Here is a 3,714-nt window from a genome sequence, read left to right as displayed (position 1 = left end):
ATCATACATACTCATAGACCCAAAGGAAGCCCGGAATGTCATGCAGGGTCCAGGTGGGGATTACACTCAGGAATAGAGTGAACAAGCAGTAGCTGTGGGAGGCAGGATTTATAGTAACCAGAGGGTGGGGTGACCCCTCGTTCCCCTGGGAAGGATGTATGTCACTGGCTTGTTTAAATAATATCACTGACAGAAAGGTGAAACCCATTAAGTTGAGGATTGAGTGGTGCAATTGGTCTGGCTGATAGGAAAATTAACCAGGTGGGGAGCCTTTTCCTCTGGGTAGAGAAGCATATCTGGAAAAATTAGAAAACTCAGAAACATTAGGTCTTTGGGTCTTGTGAGGCTCAAAGATGTCAAGTCATGAAATTTTAGGCCTACAATACATGAACCCAACCTTTATTCCCAAAAGGTCCTACTCCAATCATGCTGCCTTTTTAGGTTGCTGTAATTTTTCCATTAACTATTAACCACCATTATTGGGCATGGAAGTACTAAGAAATGACCCCAGAGAACCCCCTGGGATCCACACATAGTCTTCTTGCCTCCAGTGAGTAGAAGAAACCCAATTTCAGTTTGGCAACCGGGATCCATGACGCCAGCAATAGATTGTTCTCGCCCCTTTTATTTTTGGCCTATTGATTCAATGACATAAGGAACCTAAAAGATCCAGGTGGTAATCTTATCTTCCAATTCAGTGGCTCCTTTGTGGTATCTCTAGTGAGTTATTAGGTACAACAGTGAGACGAGCCACTCCTACTTTCACTCCTTGTTTTCCAGACTCCTTGATGTATTCTGGGGGAAACAGCAGCCAACTCTCATTACTGGACCAATGAGAAAAACCAAATGTATCTTTCAACAGCATGCCCACACAAAAAAATTGTCCTTCACTACTGTCCTTCAGGGTCACCTCTGAGTAAAATTCTAACGCTGTAGTTATCAACTTTTGGGTAGTACCAGCAAATCATGAGACCCATCTGTGAACCAGGTTCAAGTTTTTCCTCCCTCAGTCAACTTGTTGTAAGGAGCACTCCAGGTGACTATAGGCATGGATTGAGGGGGAGGAACCAATGCATAAGAGTTGGTGTCGAGGGGCGGGCCCTCGGCCTTGGGCGGGGCGCCTGGCGGGTCGGGACGCGTGCGACGGGCTCGCTCCCCATTCAGCCCGGCGCCCCCAGCGCGCGGCCGGCGCCCAGGCTTTGCTCGGGGAACTGGTTTACGCAGAGGCGCCCGCCTGTGACGGGCAGCCAATCACGGGAGTCTTTAGCAACGGTTGCCAGCGCCGCCGGCCACGCCCCGAATTCGGTGCTTCGGTAACAATAGGCGGCGGACGCAGGGCAGCGCCCCCTTCCGTTGTCGTCGGTTCCGGCCGAGTTTTTTAACCGCGTGGCCCCTGACCCCGGAAGTGAGGTCTTCGAAGCTCCTCCCTCCCCCAAGATGGCTGCGGCCGAGTCAGACGCGTTGCTGCCGCCGCGGCTCCCCGAGCTGTTTGAAACCAGCAAGCAGCTTCTGGACGAAGTGGAAGGGGCGACTGAGCCCACCGGTTCCCGGAGGATCCAGGACAAGGTGTCGAAGGGACTGGAACTCCTTAAGATGGCTGCCGAAATGTTATCGCAGCTCGACTTGTTCAGCCCAAATGAAGATTTGGAAGAGATTGCTTCCACCGATCTCAAGTACCTGATGTTGCCAGCGTTTCAAGGAGCGCTCACCTTGAAACAGGTCAACCCCAGCAAGCGTCTGGATCATCTGCAGTGGTCTCGAGAACACTTTTTAAACTACTTAACTCAGTGCCAACACTATCACTTGGCAGAGTTTCAGTTGCCCAAAACCAAGAACAACTCAGCTGAAAGTAACAGTGCTGCTTCTTCCATGGCCTATCCTAACCTCATCGCTATGGCATCTCAAAGACAGGCTAAAATCGAGAGATACAAGCAGAAGAAGGAGGTGGAGCAGAGGCTGTCTGCCCTGAAATCTGCAGTGGAAAGTGGTGAGGCAGAGGATGAGCATGTCCGTGAATATTACCTCCTTCACCTTCGAAGGTGGATTGGCATCAGCTTAGAAGAGATCGAGAGCATTGACCAGGAAATAACGATCCTGAGAGGAAAAGACTCTTTCAAAGAGGAATCAGCTTCTCACTCATCTCGTGAGGACAGGCCTCCAATGAAACCCTTCATTCTCACTCGGAATGCGGCCCAAGCCAAAGTATTTGGAGCTGGTTATCCAAGTATGGCATCTATGACGGTGAATGACTGGTATGAACAGCATCGGAAATTTGGAGCATTACCAGACCAGGGACTAGCCAAGCAAACATCAGAAGTCAAAAGAGCAGGTCGACAGCAAGAAGGTGACGAACACAAGGAGGAAGAGGATGACAAGCAAACACTCCAGCAAGCCCGGGAGTGGGACGACTGGAAGGACACCCATCCCAGGGGCTATGGCAACCGACAGAACATGGGTTAGTCTTCCCGCAGCAAGAAGGGAAGATGGGGACGCGTACACCTTGCCACGAGGGCAAGCTGTGCCATCTGCTGCTTAAGTTCTACCACGAAGGCATTGATGCTTCATCTTGCTTTGTGTTCAATAAAGTATCAAGCATTGAGTGTGTATCTGTACCCTAGATAATGAGCCAGCAGTCTTGTTTTGGCATCCTCATTATGTTGTATTCTGATTTCTGAAGTGGAGAGAAAAGAGTACTAATAAATGACTCTGTATAATCAGTGGCTGTGTGAATTCTCCTTAAAAATAATAAAAGTCCAAATAAACAATTTAAAGTAATAATAATAAAAAAAAGAGTTGGTGTCATATGAGTCTGAGACACCTGTTTGTGCTACTTGTGCCTTTTGCACCTGCCCATGCATGGTCTCTTGTGTGCCCCTTTTATTTAATGATAGATTGCTGCTACTCATACCCAATCTTACGGCCAGATGGGTCAGACAACACACAGCTTATGATGAGAAGCTTAGGATGAATGGTCACCTGATGGCCATGGTTAGGGTTTCAGTCTAGCCAGGCCCAGTAGCAAGACAAAAGCAGTTTCTCAAAAAGACATTGATTATCTACAAAGGAGGACATACATTTGCTCCAAAATGCTACAGGTCTGCTTCGTGATTGTCCTATGGTGCTTACCAGAGCCTCGATACAGCATCCTTATTTGCTATAGACACTTGAAGAACTTTTGGATTTGCTGGGTCATAAGGCCCAAATAGTTGAATGACTTGTACTGCAGCCTGTACTTTCTGCAGAACCTTCTCTTGTTCTGATCTCCACTTGAAACTTGCAGCCTTAAGTGTGACTCTGTAGTTGGGCTGAAGTAGCACACTCACGTCACATATGTTGCCTCCAAAATGCAAAGAGGCCTACCAAGCTTTGTGCCTCTTTGTTGTGTGGGCAGAAAAGGGGTTCTATGGAAAGTAACCGCTGATCTCCACAGACTATTTTATGTCAAAGAACATGAAAGTTAAATAGCCCAGAGACAACACTGTGAAGGTATACAGATGAAATAAAATTGTTTCTGGTAGTTCTTTCAAATTGGTATAGAGAAAAAGGCATCAATCAGGTCAATAGCTGCATCCCATGTGCTGAGAATATGTTCGTTTTCTTTTTCTGGTAAAAATACTACATATGGGACAGTAGCAACAATTGGAGCCACCATCTGGTTAAGTGTGCAATAGCCAAAACTGGTGATATAAATGAAGATGTGATAGGTTATCACCA

The 3,714-nt window shown here is 47.4% G+C and overlaps 1 pseudogene; it reads left to right on the top strand.

Moving 5' to 3' along the window:
• The first annotated feature begins 1,404 nt into the window (after positions 1-1,404).
• Positions 1,405-2,717, top strand: LOC109372040 (immunoglobulin-binding protein 1 pseudogene; annotated as a pseudogene).
• Positions 2,718-3,714: the final 997 nt, after the last annotated feature.

This window comes from Hipposideros armiger, unplaced genomic scaffold (assembly GCF_001890085.2).
Source record: "Hipposideros armiger isolate ML-2016 unplaced genomic scaffold, ASM189008v1 scaffold_609, whole genome shotgun sequence".
NCBI lineage: Eukaryota > Metazoa > Chordata > Mammalia > Chiroptera > Hipposideridae > Hipposideros > Hipposideros armiger.
The sequence above is the reverse complement of the archived record's forward strand: the minus strand, read 5'-3'. Positions and strand labels throughout refer to the sequence as shown.